Source organism: Salvia miltiorrhiza, chromosome 1 (genome assembly GCF_028751815.1).
Source record: "Salvia miltiorrhiza cultivar Shanhuang (shh) chromosome 1, IMPLAD_Smil_shh, whole genome shotgun sequence".
Taxonomy (NCBI): domain Eukaryota; kingdom Viridiplantae; phylum Streptophyta; class Magnoliopsida; order Lamiales; family Lamiaceae; genus Salvia; species Salvia miltiorrhiza.
Genome location: NC_080387.1, coordinates 9,047,914 through 9,064,827, shown reverse-complemented (window position 1 = coordinate 9,064,827; position 16,914 = coordinate 9,047,914). Strand labels below are relative to the sequence as shown.

Here is a 16,914-nt window from a genome sequence, read left to right as displayed (position 1 = left end):
TAAGTTTCAGTTCTAGATTAATAATCAAACTCTTTACTGCTTTCTTTTATTACTTTTTCCACGATACTACTAGAAGCCCTTTAAGACTTTCCTTGAGAGATGACACTGGGTCAACTTACCATCACTAGAATGTCCTTGTTCTATTGCAAGTCAAACTAGAGGTGTTCTAGGTTGAGTCAATTTTTGGCGCCGTTGCCGGGGAAAGTTTTAGGCGTTTTAGTTGTGTCGTTTTTACTTGCTTTATTTAATTTCCAGTTTTTCTCGGTTTTGTTTTTACGTTTCTTCCACTCGGTACGCGTAATCTGTTTGTTCAGTATTGTGCATGCAGGGACGCCGTAGTCTTAAAGGCAAATTGGTGTCTCCAACTGACGATTTCTACTCTGGCTCTGAATCTGAACCTGAAATTCCAGAGCACATCGTAGAGACAAAGGAGGAAGAGGCCAGCCCTGCCTTCAAGTTCTTCGCTGCCGAAGTCAACGCTGCCAGCTCTGCCGAAGTCAACGCTGCCAGCCCTGCCTTCAAGGAGGAAGAGGCCAGCCCTGCCTTCAAGTTCTTCGCTGCCGAAGTCAACGCTGCCAGCCCTGCCTTCAAGGAGGAAGAGGCCAGCCCTGCCTTCAAGTTCTTCGCTGCCGAAGTCAACGCTGCCAGCTCTGCCGAAGTCAACGCTGCCAGCCCTGCCGAAGTCAACGCTGGCAGCGGTGCAGAAGTTCGCACTGCCAATTTCAGCACAGACCAAGCCAGCCCTGCCAACTTCCGCACTGAGCAGAAAACCACCAAGGAAGAAACCAGCTCTGAACAGGACAAAGTTGAGCAGAATTTAAACGAGGAGAAGAAGGAGATGGCCCAGAACAAGGAATACATGGGAGACTTCACCAGACCTGTGATTGGAGATACCAACACGTCGGCAATCGTGCTCCCCACTGCTGTGAGAAACTACAATCTCAAACCAAATGACTCGAGTTTACTGCCGGTGTTCCACGGGATGCCAAGCGAGGATGCTCTGCAATTCATCCGGGATTTTTGCACCCAAGTGCAAACAATTCCTTTGCTTAGTCTCACGGAGGACCAACTCAAGCTCAAGTGCTTCCCCTATGCACTTAAAGACCGGGCGAGGACGTGGATGCTATCTCTGCCACCCAACTCAATCACTACGTGGGGAGATGCTTGTGAAAAATTCATGCTGAAATACTACCCAAGCCATAAGACACAGGAGTTGAGAACAAAAATAATGGAGTTCACCCAAGGAGCGGACGAGCCTTTGCATGAAGCTTGGGAGAGATATGAAGAACTCCTCCGTCAATGCCCTCAACATCAATTCACTAATGTTATGTTGATGCAGTTCTTTTACGATGGGTTAGTGCAAACTGCCCAATTTATGGTGGATAGCACGGCAGGAGGTAACATAGCTCGGAAGACAGCAACTGAGTTAAAAGGGATTTTTAAAACTTTAGCTGAGAGCTCCCAACAAAAATCCGTCCGTGGAAGAAGAGTTGAAGCCAGCGCAGTGACGAATCAATTTGAAATACAACAACAATTGGCTTCAATCATGCGGGACGTACAACAACTGAAGATGGGCAAGATGGATACACCTTCCGTTCCGGTGCAGAATTCAGCTCTGCAGAATGCAGTGCTGCCGACACCAGCTCTGCAGAATACAGCTCTGCCGATGTCAGCTCTGCCGAACCCAGCTATGCAGAATATGGAGCCTTTCGGTATTTGTGGAGATTTCAGCCACGGAGCTAATGAGTGCCATAGAATGGGAGAGTTTACTCCGGAAGGACAAGCCGAGGTCTATGCGGCACAAGGATTTCAAAGCTATAATCAAGGGCTAAGTAGACCATATGGGCAGAACATGAATCAAGGGCAACAGAATGTCAATGGAGGATGGAGAAGTCAACCTAATGCTGGATGGGGAAATCAAAATTTTGGGGGGAATCAATACCGTCGACCACCCCAAATGGGCTACCAACAGCAACCACAATATTTCCCCCCGCAGCAAAGCTCCTCTCAACCATATAGACCGCAATACCAACACCAACAATCAGCCCTGCAGCAGAGTGCACAGCCCATGCCACCACAGAAAACATCCCTAGAGGATACCTTGCAAGCTTTCATGGAGATTAGTAAGCAAAATATGGAGATGACTAAGCAGAATATGGAGTCCCAAGCATCTACCATAAAAAGGCTTGAAACAACTGTCGGTCAACTTTCCGGTACTTTAAATCAAATCCAACAACAACAGCAGCCCGGAAAGTTTCATGGCCAACCTGCTCAGCCGCATCAAGCTCTAGCTGTAACTGTTCTTCGTAATGGTAAGATGGTGGATAACAAAGTGGAAGTGCCAGCGCTGCCAAGATCATCCCTGACGAACTCAGCATTACAGAATCTCTCAAAGTCAAAGTCAGTGCTACTGCAGTCAGCGCTGCCGGATCCAGCTCCGCCAATGTCAGCGCTGCCAAGTCCAGCTCTGCATAATTCAGCTCTGACCAGCCCTACCAATGGAGAGAAGGCAGATCAACAAAAAGATGGAGAGATGGAGGAAGAAAAGGAGAATAAACTTCATAAGTCTACCACACCCTATCGACCTCCGATCCCTTTTCCTAGCAGATTGAAGAATGAAAAGCTGGATAAACAGTTCGCCGACTTCTACAACATGCTTGCCAAGGTGAACGTGAATCTTCCTCTCCTTGATGTGATCAGAAAAGTACCGGCGTATGTGAAGTTTTTCAAGGAGTTGGTTTCCAACAAGCGAAAGTTCGGGGACAATGAGAAAATTTTAGTCTCGGAAGTAGCGACCTCAATCATGCAGCAATCTTTACCACCAAAGCAGCGCGATCCAGGTAGCTTTGTGATTAATATTGCTTTGGGAAATGGTAAGAAGGCCACGGGTATGTTAGATCTGGGAGCGGGAATTAATTTGATGCCTTACTCTATTTTTCAACAATTAGAGTTAGGTAATTTGAAATCCACTCGCATGTGTCTACAACTAGCTGATAGGTCTGTTAGGTACCCCCGTGGGATAGTAGAGGATATTCTGGTTAGAGTCGGGGGTTTGATTGTGCCTGTTGATTTCGTAGTGCTTGAGATTGGGGATGTGCATGAGAATGGTAGAGACCACACTCTACTATTAGGAAGACCCTTTATGGCAACCACTAACACTTTGATTGATGTTAAACATGGAACTATTAAAATGACGGTGTTAGGGGAGTCGGTGTCTTTTTCGGTGCATGAAAATCGTGCAATGCCTTCTACGAATTTCATAAGTGAATGTTCATATATAGATGCTATTAATGGCTTGGTTGAGAAGGTATTTATTCAGGAACAGGAGTATATGGAAGCTTTTGCTGGATCGGCCGACATGGAGGAATTAGCTAAGGAAGCTGAAGAATCAGCGCTGCCTGAAGAGTCAGCGCTGCCGCAGCCAGCTCTGCCGATTCCCGCGCTGCTACAGTCAACTCTGCCGAGCTCAGCACCCTTCAGCCATACCGAGCTGCCCTTTGATGAACAGATGGAAACCAAGAGGTCAGCGCTGGAACTAAAGGAACTCCCTACCAATCTCAAATATGTATTTTTAGAAGCAGGTGAGGAGAAGCCAGTGATCATATCTTCCACGCTGACTTGGGAGCAAGAGGCAGCGTTGCTCAAGGTATTGAAGAGAAACAAGGCAGCTTTGGGATGGAGCCTGGCAGACATTCGTGGCATAAGTCCAGCCACATGCATGCACAAAATTAACCTAGAGGAGGGAGCAGCACCCAAGCGAGACGCTCAGCGACGATTGAATCCTATTCTGATGGATGTCGTGCGCAAGGAAATCCTTAAGTTGCTGGCCGAAGGGATCATCTACTCTGTCGCTGATAGTGAGTGGGTGAGTCCCGTGCATGTCGTGCCAAAGAAAGGAGGAATGACGGTTGTGCGCAATGACAAGATGGAGTTGGTACCGACGCGTCCTACGACGGGGTGGCGGATGTGTGTTGACTATAGGAAACTCAATGCCGTCACCAAGAAGGATCACTTTCCTCTCCCTTTTGTTGATCAAATGTTAGATCGTTTAGCTGGGCATGATTTTTATTGTTTTCTTGATGGTTTGTCAGGATATTACCAGATCGCGATCGCCCCGGAAGATCAACTCAAGACTGCCTTCACCACTCCTTTTGGGACGTTTGCATGGAAGAGGATGCCGTTCGGGTTATGCAATGCACCCGGGACATTTCAACGATGCATGATGTCCATATTCTCTGAAATGATTGGTAAATTCGTGGAGGTTTTTATGGATGATTTTTCGGTTTTTGGGCAGTCCTTTCATGATTGTTTGACGAAGATTGATGTAGTGTTGCAAAGGTGCATTGAAAGTGGCCTAACCTTGAGTTGGGAAAAGAGTCATTTCATGGTTACACGTGGTATTGTCTTGGGTCATGTGGTGTCTAAGCATGGACTCGAGGTCGACAGAGCTAAAGTGGAGGTAATCCAAAAGTTGCCACCCCCTATTGATGTTAAAGGAATTAGGAGTTTCTTAGGTCACGCCGGTTTTTACCGACGTTTCATTAAAGATTTCTCTAAAATTAGCCAACCTCTATGCAAACTGCTAGCTCAGGACATTCCCTTTAATTTTGATGACTCTTGCATGAATTCCTTTGAAACATTAAAATTAAAGTTGAGCTCTGCCCCGGTGGTGATTGCGCCTGATTGGTCATTGCCCTTTGAAATTATGTGTGATGCGTCTAACTCTGCTGTAGGAGCTGTGCTAGGTCAGCGTGTGGATAAGATGTTACGTGTAATTTACTATGCTAGTTTAACTCTGAACAGTGCACAAGTAAATTACACCACTACTGAAAAAGAGATGCTTGCTGTGGTCTTTGCCTTAGATAAATTTCGTGCCTACATCATTGGGTCTAAGGTTATTGTTCATAGTGACCATGCTGCGCTGCGATATTTGATGACTAAACCTCAAGCTAAAGCTCGTCTGATCCGTTGGGTCTTACTGTTGCAAGAATTTGATGTAGAGATCAGGGATAGGAAAGGGAGCGAGAACCATGTAGCTGACCACCTTTCACGCTTGGATAATCATCGGATAGAGTCGAATCTTAATTGCATCCCTGAATCTTTTCCTTTTGAGCAAACATATGCATTAACCTTTGACAAGTGCAGCGCTGCAGAGTCCAGATCTACCGAACCCAGCTCCACCGAATGCAGCGCTGCCCAGCCCAACACTGCCGAACTCAGCGCCGCTCAGTCCAGCCCTGCGAGCGCCGAGCCCTGGTATGCCGATATTGTCAATTACTTAGTTTGTGGTATTCTACGACCTGAGCTGACATCGCAGGAGAGAAAGAGATTTTTAGCTCAGTGCAGGCACTACTATTGGGAGATTCCTCACCTCTTCAAGCTTGGAAAGGATGATGTCATTAGACGGTGTGTGCCGACAGAGGAGCAACAACAAGTGTTGAAGATGTGCCATGAAGATCATTGTGGTGGACACTTTGGGGGGCAGAAAACAGCACATAAAATTCTTCAATCAGGTTTGTTTTGGCCTTCCATTTTCAAAGATGCACACATTTTCACTCTTGCATGCGATAGGTGCCAGAGAGTAGGAAATATCGGCCGCAGGAATGAGATGCCTCTCCAAAGCATATTAATTGTTGAAATTTTCGATGTGTGGGGCATTGATTTCATGGGGCCATTTCCTACTTCGCATGGGTTTCAATATATTTTACTTGCTGTAGATTACGTGTCCAAGTGGGTTGAGGCTATTCCCACGCGAACATGTGATGCTAATGTGGTACTTAAGTTTGTGCAAGAGAACATTCTTTCTAGATTCGGATTTCCTAGAGCCATCATTAGCGATGGAGGCAAGCACTTCTGCAACAAGTTGTTTGCAAAGCTCATGAAGAAGAATGGAATCACGCACAAGGTAGCAACACCTTATCACCCGCAGACCTCTGGCCAAGCCGAGACGAGCAATCGGCAAATCAAGGGAATTTTGGAGAAAACAGTTCAACCCTCGCGCAAGGACTGGTCCGCAAAGTTGAATGATGCTCTTTGGGCGTACAGAACTGCCTTCAAGGGCGTGCTTGGGATGAGTCCGTACCGTCTCGTCTATGGCAAGGCCTGCCATCTGCCAGTGGAAATTGAGCATAAAGCTTATTGGGCGATCAAGGCTGCTAACTATGACTTGGACTCTGCTGTGAAGCAGCGCACGCTACAAATGGAGGAGCTAGATGAGCTACGCAATGAGGCGTATGAGAATGCGAGAATTTACAAGGACAAAGTGAAGCGACTCCACGATCGCCGCATTTGCCACAAGAAGCTTTGCCCTGGAATGAAGGTGCTCTTATTCAATTCTCGACTTAAGTTATTTCCGGGAAAGCTGAAATCCAGATGGAGCGGTCCATTTTTACTCAAAGAGGTGTTCGAGCATGGTGCGGTAGAGCTGTTGAACGAGCACACAAAGGAGAGTTTCCGAGTAAATGGCCATCGAGTGAAGCCGTACTACGAGCACCAGAGCTCGCCTATGGAGGTGGAGTCTCAAGCTCTGCACAACCCTAGCTGAAGTTCAACTCTGAAGTCGGGCTGGAGACTTTAACTCTAGCGCTTAGTGGGAGGCAACCCACCTTTGGTTTGTTTTTAATTTTTATTTTTCTTTTGCTTTCTTTGTTTTCGTTGATTGTTTTGAGTCTTTCTTCAGTTTTGGTTGCTAACGCCGACAAAGGGAAGAAGGGAGCCAACGCTAATATAAAAAAAAAAAAAAAAAAAAAAAAGAGAAGAAAGGGCCAACGCAGCTTTAGCTAGGAAATTACGTCAACGATTGAAGTTAAAAGAGTCAGCGATGGCCAAACGTCGAATGGAGCAGGCTAGCAAAAGAAGGAAAAGTCACCCAAAAAAAAAAAAAAAAAAAAAAAAAAATAACCACCCGCCAACCGCAGCCCGCCCCCGGCAGCGCTGCCACCCGCCAGCGCTGCCACCCCGAACCGCAGCCCACCCCGTCAGCGCTGCCAGCACCGACAGCCACACCCTGCCAGCCACGCACCCGTCAACGCCGCACGCCTCGGTGGCATGCCAGTCCACCAGCGCTGCCGCGCTGCCAGCCCGTCCACCCCGCCCAGCCACGCCTCCGTCAGCGCTGCCAGCACCGCCACCCATCACGGGCGTCGTGTCAGCGCTGCCATCCAGCCTGCCCAGCCACACACCCGTCAACGCCGCACGCCTCAGTGGCATGCCAGTCCGCCAGCGCTGCCGCGCTGCCAGCCCGTCCACCCCGCCCAGCCACGCCTCCGTCAGCACTGCCAGCACCGCCACCCATCACGGGCGTCGTGTCAGCGCTGCCATCCAGCCTGCCCAGCCACACACCCGTCAACGCCGCACGCCTCAGTGGCATGCCAGTCCGCCAGCGCTGCCGCGCTGCCAGCCCGTCCACCCCGCCCAGCCACGCCTCGTGTCAGCGCTGCCACCCAACACCGCCCAGCCACACCCCGTCAGCGCTGCCACCCGCCAGCGCTGCCAGCCCGCCAAGCCCGCCCAGCCACACCAGCGCTGCCAGCCCGCAAAGACCGCCCAGCCACGCCCCCGGCAGCGCTGCCACCCGCCAGCGCTGCCACCAAGCCCAGCCCCGCCCAGCCCACCCGCCAACGGCCAGCACCCCGCCCCACGCAGCTACCCGAACCATGCCAGCGCTGCCATCGCTGACCAGCCAGCCCGGTTGCGCTCTGCCAACCTGCCCACTGTATTCGCTCTCCAAATTCATAGCAACACCCGTCAGCGCTGTCACGCCACACGGCAGCCCAGCCCGGCTTCTTCGCTCCACACCGCCATCGCTGACCAGCCGCTGTGCTACGTTCAACACGCTGCTATCAATGCTGCCACTCTCCACTTGCAACAGACAAAGCCCTTTCTTAACCGCCTCTCACAATGCTTCAGTTTTTCAATGCCGATAATTAGAGAAGTTTTCTTAACTTTTTGTATTTCTTTTCTTCCCTGAGGACATGGCATGCTTTTAGTGTGGGGGGTGTTTTCTTGTGCTTATATTAAAAATTAAAAAATAATAATAATAAAAAAAATAAATAATAATAATAATAATAATAATAAAAAAAAAATAATTGGCGAGATTAGTCTTCTATGCTTAGTTTTTGGTCTTTGTCTCATGCGAATTTTTATGAATTTGTGGAAGAGAAGATGGTTTTCGATGTGCATTTAGGGTTTGTGAATGAATGGTGGTTATTCTTGTTTTATTTTTAATATGCGTCTCTTGATTATACAAAGAATTATGAGTTTTGTTGCAACATGATTGTAAGTTAGTAAAACGTGATTTGTCCGGCAGATACTAGAAGGAGTATTGTCAGTGTGATTACCTACGATTGTATCTTATCTGTGAAATGTGATAAATGTTGGACGAATTGCCAACTCTGAAAATTCCAGCTCTGAAACATCTGGCATGTTCTGAAAACGTGACAGCTCTGAGTCTCTGCTCCTCTAGACTAACTATGAGCATGGGAAACCACGTGAAAAGACTTTGGATTACATCCAAATGGTTTTATTTCATGAATTATGGCTCAACTGTTGAAAATCTTAAGCACAAAAAAATGTGAAAAATGGGGATATTGATTATAAAGGTGATCACATTAGGGAATTCACTTCTAGCGGAGAATCGGGTCTGATCGAATTACTTGCATTACTCTTTTGTTGCGTCTTAAACTTTGAGTTACTTGCATGATCAAGAGATGTGTGTTGTTGATAAAATTTTGAATTAACTTTGTGAATGTTTGGATGGAAATTTGCATTGTTGAAATCAATCTCTTCCTAGGATTCATATGGATTTTGCTTGAGGACAAGCAAAAGGCTAAGTGTGGGAGGGTTGATTTATGCTTAATTGTTCTAATTTTAGGAGTTTGCATGTGCATATTTTAAATTAAATCTTCTGGAAATTGGTGCGTTTTATGGTTTGTTTGATGCTTTGCAGGAGATTTGGGTTTATAGATGGAAGAATGCAATTTTGGAGATTTTTGGGCTAAAAATGGTGTTTTTAGCAGACATCGACATAGTCAGCGCCAAAGTCAAAGTCAAAGCGCCAAAGTCAAAGTCAAAGCGCCAAAGTCAAAGTCAAAGCGCCAAAGTCAAAGTCAAAGTGCCAAAGTCAAAGTCAGCGCTACTGCAGTCAGCGCTGCCGAATCCAGCTCCACCCATTCTTGCCAGCGCTGACCATTTTCAGCTCCGCCCATTCACGCCAGCGCTGACCATTTTCAACTCAACTCATTCTTGTCAGCCTGGCCATTTTCAACTCAATTCATTATTGCCAGCGCTGACCATTTTCAGCTCCACCCATTCTTGTCAGCGCTGGCCATTTTCAACTCAATTCATAACTGCCGGCGCTGGCCATTTTCAACTCAATTCATAACTGCCAGCGCTGACCATTTTTAACTCAGCCCATAAATGCCAGCGCTGACTACTTTTCAGCTCCACCTATTTCGCCAACGCTGACTACCTTTCCCAAGCATAATCATAAGAGTTCACTTTCCAGAGCTATGTTTATTCTTTCCAGCTTCGCATATTCTTGCCAGCACCATTACTTTCCAACTATGTTTATTCTTGCCAGCGCTGCCGCATGTGTATCTAGCTATGCTTATTCTCATCAGAGCTAGGTCTATAAATAGGGTTTCATTTCTATTGTAAAATCATCTATCTTTTGCTATAGTTTGAGACTCCATCTTTGAGATCTCTTGGCATCCGAAATTTAGAATTTATTGCTTTCATAGTTCTTTTTCATAGTATTGAAAATTCATTGTTTTTTTTAGTTTTCAATTAAGTTAAGTTTTTAGTTATTTATTGGATTGTGATTGCGTGACACAATTACACGTTCAAGACATTTACGGTATTTCGTATTTCAATTCAATTTATTTTCGTTTAATCATGTTTATGTTTTTAGTTCATGTTTATGCTTTCTTTTTAATTATGCAATTTAAATTATGCACTTTAGTTTCATGCCTAGATTAGTTTTATTTTTAATTTACAAGTACTTAATTTCTTAAGTTAGATTTTATTTAAGTTGTTTTAATTCTGCCTAGGGTTAATAATTTAATTCGCCTAGTAATTTTACAATTTGGTTTTAATTCAGTTTTAAGTTTCAGTTCTAGATTAATAATCAAACTCTTTACTGCTTTCTTTTATTACTTTTTCCACGATACTACTAGAAGCCCTTTAAGACTTTCCTTGAGAGATGACACTGGGTCAACTTACCATCACTAGAATGTCCTTGTTCTATTGCAAGTCAAACTAGAGGTGTTCTAGGTTGAGTCATCTGCCACCCAACTCAATCACTACGTGGGGAGATGCTTGTGAAAAATTCATGCTGAAATACTACCCAAGCCATAAGACACAGGAGTTGAGAACAAAAATAATGGAGTTCACCCAAGGAGCGGACGAACCTTTGCATGAAGCTTGGGAGAGATATGAAGAACTCCTCCGTCAATGCCCTCAACATCAATTCACTAATGTTATGTTGATGCAGTTCTTTTACGATGGGTTAGTGCAAACTGCCCAATTTATGGTGGATAGCACGGCAGGAGGTAACATAGCTCGGAAGACAGCAACTGAGTTAAAAGGGATTTTCAAAACTTTAGCTGAGAGCTCCCAACAAAAATCCGTCCGTGGAAGAAGAGTTGAAGCCAGCGCAGTGACGAATCAATTTGAAATACAACAACAATTGGCTTCAATCATGCGGGACGTACAACAGCTGAAGATGGGCAAGATGGATACACCTTCCGTTCCGGTGCAGAATTCAGCTCTGCAGAATTCAGCGCTGCCGACGCCAGCTCTGCAGAATGCAGAACTGCCGATGTCAGCTCTGCCGAACCCAGCTATGCAGAATATGGAGCCTTGTGGTATTTGTGGATATTTCAGCCACGGAGCTAATGAGTGCCATAGAATGGGAGAGTTTACTCCGGAAGGACAAGCCGAGGTCTATGCGGCACAAGGATTTCAAAGCTATAATCAAGGGCTAAGTAGACCATATGGGCAGAACATGAATCAAGGGCAACAGAATGTCAATGGAGGATGGAGAAGTCAACCGAATGCTGGATGGGGAAATCAAAATTTTGGGGGGAATCAATACCGTCGACCACCCCAAATGGGCTACCAACAACAACCACAATATTTCCCTCCGCAGCAAAGCTCCTCTCAACAATATAGACCGCAATACCAACACCAACAATCAGCCCTGCAGCAGAGTGCACAGCCCATGCCACCACAGAAAACATCCCTAGAGGATACCTTGCAAGCTTTCATGGAGATTAGTAAGCAAAATATGGAGATGACTAAGCAGAATATGGAGTCCCAAGCATCTACCATAAAAAGGCTTGAAACAACTGTCGGTCAACTTTCCGGTACTTTGAATCAAATCCAACAACAACAACAGCCCGGAAAGTTTCATGGCCAACCTGCTCAGCCGCATCAAGCTCTAGCTGTAACTGTTCTTCGTAATGGTAAGATGGTGGATAACAAAGTGGAAGTGCCAGCGCTGCCAAGATCATCCCTGACGAACTCAGCATTACAGAATCTCTCAAAGCCTAATTCAGCGCTACTGCAGTCAGCGCTGCCGAATCCAGCTCCGCCGATGTCAGCGCTGCCAAGTCCAGCTCTGCCTAATTCAGCTCTGAATAGCTCTGCCTTCACAAGAGCAGAGCTGCCGAGCTCAGCACAGCCCAGACCAGAGATGCCGAGCTCAGCTCTGACCAGCCCTACCAATGGAGAGAAGGCAGATCAACAAAAAGATGGAGAGATGGGGGAAGAAAAGGAGAATAAACTTCATAAGTCTACCACACCCTATCGACCTCCGATCCCTTTTCCTAGCAGATTGAAGAATGAAAAGCTGGATAAACAGTTCGCCGACTTCTACAACATGCTTGCCAAGGTGAACGTGAATCTTCCTCTCCTTGATGTGATCAGAAAAGTACCGGCGTATGTGAAGTTTTTCAAGGAGTTGGTTTCCAACAAGCGAAAGTTCGGGGACAATGAGAAAATTTTAGTCTCGGAAGTAGCGACCTCAATCATGCAGCAATCCTTACCACCAAAGCAGCGCGATCCAGGTAGCTTTGTGATTAATATTGCTTTGGGAAATGGTAAGAAGGCCACGGGTATGTTAGATCTGGGAGCAGGAATTAATTTGATGCCTTACTCTATTTTTCAACAATTAGAGTTAGGTAATTTGAAATCCACTCGCATGTGTCTACAACTAGCTGATAGGTCCGTTAGGTACCCCCGTGGGATAGTAGAGGATATTCTGGTTAGAGTCGGGGGTTTGATTGTGCCTGTTGATTTCGTAGTGCTTGAGATTGGGGATGTGCATGAGAATGGTAGAGACCACACTCTACTATTAGGAAGACCCTTTATGGCGACCACTAACACTTTGATTGATGTTAAACATGGAACTATTAAAATGACGGTGTTAGGGGAGTCGGTGTCTTTTTCGGTGCATGAAAATCGTGCAATGCCTTCTACGAATTTCATAAGTGAATGTTCATATATAGATGCTATTAATGGCTTGGTTGAGAAGGTATTTATTCAGGAACAGGAGTATATGGAAGCTTTTGCTGGATCGGCCGACATGGAGGAATTAGCTAAGGAAGCTGAAGAACCAGCGCTGCCTGAAGAGTCAGCGCTACCGCAGCCAGCTCTGCCGATTCCCGCGCTGCTACAGTCAACTCTGCCGAGCTCAGCACCCTACAGCCATACCGAGCTGCCCTTTGATGAACAGATGGAAACCAAGAGGTCAGCGCTGGAACTAAAGGAACTCCCTGCCAATCTCAAATATGTATTTTTAGAAGCAGGTGAGGAGAAGCCAGTGATCATATCTTCCACGCTGACTTGGGAGCAAGAGGCAGCGTTGCTCAAGGTATTGAAGAGAAACAAGGCGGCTTTGGGATGGAGCCTGGCAGACATTCGTGGCATAAGTCCAGCCACATGCATGCACAAAATTAACCTAGAGGAGGGAGCAGCACCCAAGCGAGACGCTCAGCGACGATTGAATCCTATTCTGATGGATGTCGTGCGCAAGGAAATCCTTAAGTTGCTGGCCGAAGGGATCATCTACTCTGTCGCTGATAGTGAGTGGGTGAGTCCCGTGCATGTCGTGCCAAAGAAAGGAGGAATGACGGTTGTGCGCAATGACAAGATGGAGTTGGTACCGACGCGTCCTACGACGGGGTGGCGGATGTGTGTTGACTATAGGAAACTCAATGCCGTCACCAAGAAGGATCACTTTCCTCTCCCTTTTGTTGATCAAATGTTAGATCGTTTAGCTGGGCATGATTTTTATTGTTTTCTTGATGGTTTGTCAGGATATTACCAGATCGCGATCGCCCCGGAAGATCAACTCAAGACTGCCTTCACCACTCCTTTTGGGACGTTTGCATGGAAGAGGATGCCGTTCGGGTTGTGCAATGCACCCGGGACGTTTCAACGATGCATGATGTCCATATTCTCTGAAATGATTGGTAAATTCGTGGAGGTTTTTATGGATGATTTTTCGATTTTTGGGCAGTCATTTCATGATTGTTTGACGAAGATTGATGTAGTGTTGCAAAGGTGCATTGAAAGTGGCTTAACCTTGAGTTGGGAAAAGAGTCATTTCATGGTTACACGTGGTATTGTCTTGGGTCATGTGGTGTCTAAGCATGGACTAGAGGTCGACAGAGCTAAAGTGGAGGTAATCCAAAAGTTACCACCCCCTATTGATGTTAAAGGAATTAGGAGTTTCTTAGGTCACGCCGGTTTTTACCGACGTTTCATTAAAGATTTCTCTAAAATTAGCCAACCTCTATGCAAACTGCTAGCTCAGGACATTCCGTTTAATTTTGATGACTCTTGCATGAATGCCTTTGAAACATTAAAACTAAAATTGAGCTCTGCCCCGGTGGTGATTGCGCCTGATTGGTCATTGCCCTTTGAAATTATGTGTGATGCGTCTAACTCTGCTGTAGGAGCTGTGCTAGGTCAGCGTGTGGATAAGATGTTACGTGTAATTTACTATGCTAGTTTAACTCTGAACAGTGCACAAGTAAATTACACCACTACTGAAAAAGAGATGCTTGCTGTGGTCTTTGCCTTAGATAAATTTCGTGCCTACATCATTGGGTCTAAGGTTATTGTTCATAGTGACCATGCTGCGCTGCGATATTTGATGACTAAACCTCAAGCTAAAGCTCGTCTGATCCGTTGGGTTTTACTGTTGCAAGAATTTGATGTAGAGATCAGGGATAGGAAAGGGAGCGAGAACCATGTAGCTGACCACCTTTCACGCTTGGATAATCATCGGAAAGAGTCGAATTTTAATTGCATCCCTGAATCTTTTCCTTTTGAGCAAACATATGCATTAACCTTTGACAAGTGCAGCGCTGCAGAGTCCAGCTTTACCGAGCCCAGCTCCACCGAATGCAGCGCTGCCCAGCCCAACGCAGCTCAGTTCATCCCTGCGAGCCTTGCCGAAGTCAGCATTGATAAGCTCAGCGCTGTCCAGCCCAGCACTGCCGAACTCAGCGCTGCTCAGTCCAGCCCTGCGAGCGCCGAGCCCTGGTATGCCGATATTGTCAATTACTTAGTTTGTGGTATTCTACGACCTGAGCTGACATCGCAGGAGAGAAAGAGATTTTTAGCTCAGTGCAGACACTACTATTGGGAGATTCCTCACCTCTTCAAGCTTGGAAAGGATGATGTCATTAGACGGTGTGTGCCGGCAGAGGAGCAACAACAAGTGTTGAAGATGTGCCATGAAGATCATTGTGGTGGACACTTTGGGGGGCAGAAAACAGCACATAAAATTCTTCAATCAGGTTTGTTTTGGCCTTCCATTTTCAAAGATGCACACATTTTCACTCTTGCATGCGATAGGTGCCAGAGAGTAGGAAATATCGGCCGCAGGAATGAGATGCCTCTCCAAAGCATATTAATTGTCGAAATTTTCGATGTGTGGGGCATTGATTTCATGGGGCCATTTCCTACTTCACATGGGTTTCAATATATTTTACTTGCTGTAGATTACGTGTCCAAGTGGGTTGAGGCTATTCCCACGCGAACATGTGATGCTAATGTGGTACTTAAGTTTGTGCAAGAGAACATTCTTTCTAGATTCGGATTTCCTAGAGCCATCATTAGCGATGGAGGCAAGCACTTCTGCAACAAGTTGTTTGCAAAGCTCATGAAGAAGAATGGAATCACGCACAAGGTAGCAACACCTTATCACCCGCAGACCTCTGGCCAAACCGAGACGAGCAATCGGCAAATCAAGGGAATTTTGGAGAAAACAGTTCAACCCTCGCGCAAGGACTGGTCCGCAAAGTTGAATGATGCTCTTTGGGCGTACAGAACTGCCTTCAAGGGCGTGCTTGGGATGAGTCCGTACCGTCTCGTCTATGGCAAGGCCTGCCATCTGCCGGTGGAAATTGAGCATAAAGCTTATTGGGCGATCAAGGCCGCTAACTATGACTTGGACTCTGCTGTGAAGCAGCGCACGCTACAAATGGAGGAGCTAGATGAGCTACGCAATGAGGCGTATGAGAATGCGAGAATTTACAAGGACAAAGTGAAGCGACTCCACGATCGCCGCATTTGCCACAAGAATCTTTGCCCTGGAATGAAGGTGCTCTTGTTCAATTCTCGACTTAAGTTATTTCCAGGAAAGCTGAAATCCAGGTGGAGCGGTCCATTTTTACTCAAAGAGGTGTTCGAGCATGGTGCGGTAGAGCTGTTGAACGAGCACACAAAGGAGAGTTTCCGAGTGAATGGCCATCGAGTGAAGCCGTACTACGAGCACCAGAGCTCGCCTATGGAGGTGGAGTCTCAAGCTCTGCACAACCCTAGCTGAAGTTCAACTCTGAAGTCGGGCTGGAGACTTTAACTCTAGCGCTTAGTGGGAGGCAACCCACCTTTGGTTTGTTTTTAATTTTTATTTTTCTTTTGCTTTCTTTGTTTTCGTTGTTTGTTTAGAGTCTTTCCTCAGTTTTGGTTGCCATGTGGATACTTTGATGTTGGCGTTCATGTTTTGACTCCAGCGCTGCCAGCGCCTATAAGGGCACAGTTACAAGGCTAAGGTCAAGAATTGCCAATAATGGCTAAGGGAGAAAAGACGCCATAAAAGCCAACGCTGGCAAAAGAAAGGAAAATAGCTGAAGGAGTCAGCGTTGGCAAATAAAGGCAAGGCCGATTGAGTGAAGCAGTCAGCGTCGCAAATTTTTTGGGGGAAAAGAGTATCTTAAAAAAAAAAAAAAAAAAAAAATCAAAAAAAAAAAAAAAAAAAAAAATGGTGCACCAGCCGGGAACGCCAGCACTGACCAGCCCGCCAACACCCAACCACCCGCTGACCAGCCCGCCACGGAACGCCAGCGTTGCCCGCCCAGCCATGCACCTCCGCCCAGCCATGCACCTCCGCCCAGCGCTCTCGCTCTCCATATTCAGCGCAGCCCACCCGCCACACGGCAGCCCAGCCCGGCTTCTTCGCTCCACACCGCCAGCGCTGCCAGCCGCCAAGACCCGCCAGCGCTGCCACCCCGCCAGCGCTGCCACCCGCCAACCGCAGCCCACTCCCGTCAACGCACCCGCTAAGTCCGCCCAGCTCACACCGACGCCAAGACCGCCCAGCCACGCCCCCGGCAGCGCTGCCACCCGCCAGCGCTGCCACCCCGCCAGCCACCCAGCCATCCACGCCCCGCCCAGCCACCCCGCCAGCGCTGCCACCCCGCCAGCCACCGCGCCATCCACGCCCCGCAGCCCACCCCCGTCAGCGCTGCCAGCATAACAACCCGCACCCGCCGAGCGCTGCCAGCCACTCCCGTCAGCGCTGCCAGCCCGCTCAACGCACCCGCCCAGCCACACCGCCACACGCCAGCGCTGCCAGCCACCCCGCCCAGCTCACACCGCCACATGCCAGCACTGCCGCAT

At 47.2% G+C, this 16,914-nt stretch overlaps 1 pseudogene; it reads left to right on the top strand.

Moving 5' to 3' along the window:
• The first annotated feature begins 2,307 nt into the window (after positions 1-2,307).
• The window catches only part of LOC131006516 (uncharacterized), a 42,471-nt pseudogene continuing 27,864 nt past the window's right edge, over positions 2,308-16,914 (top strand).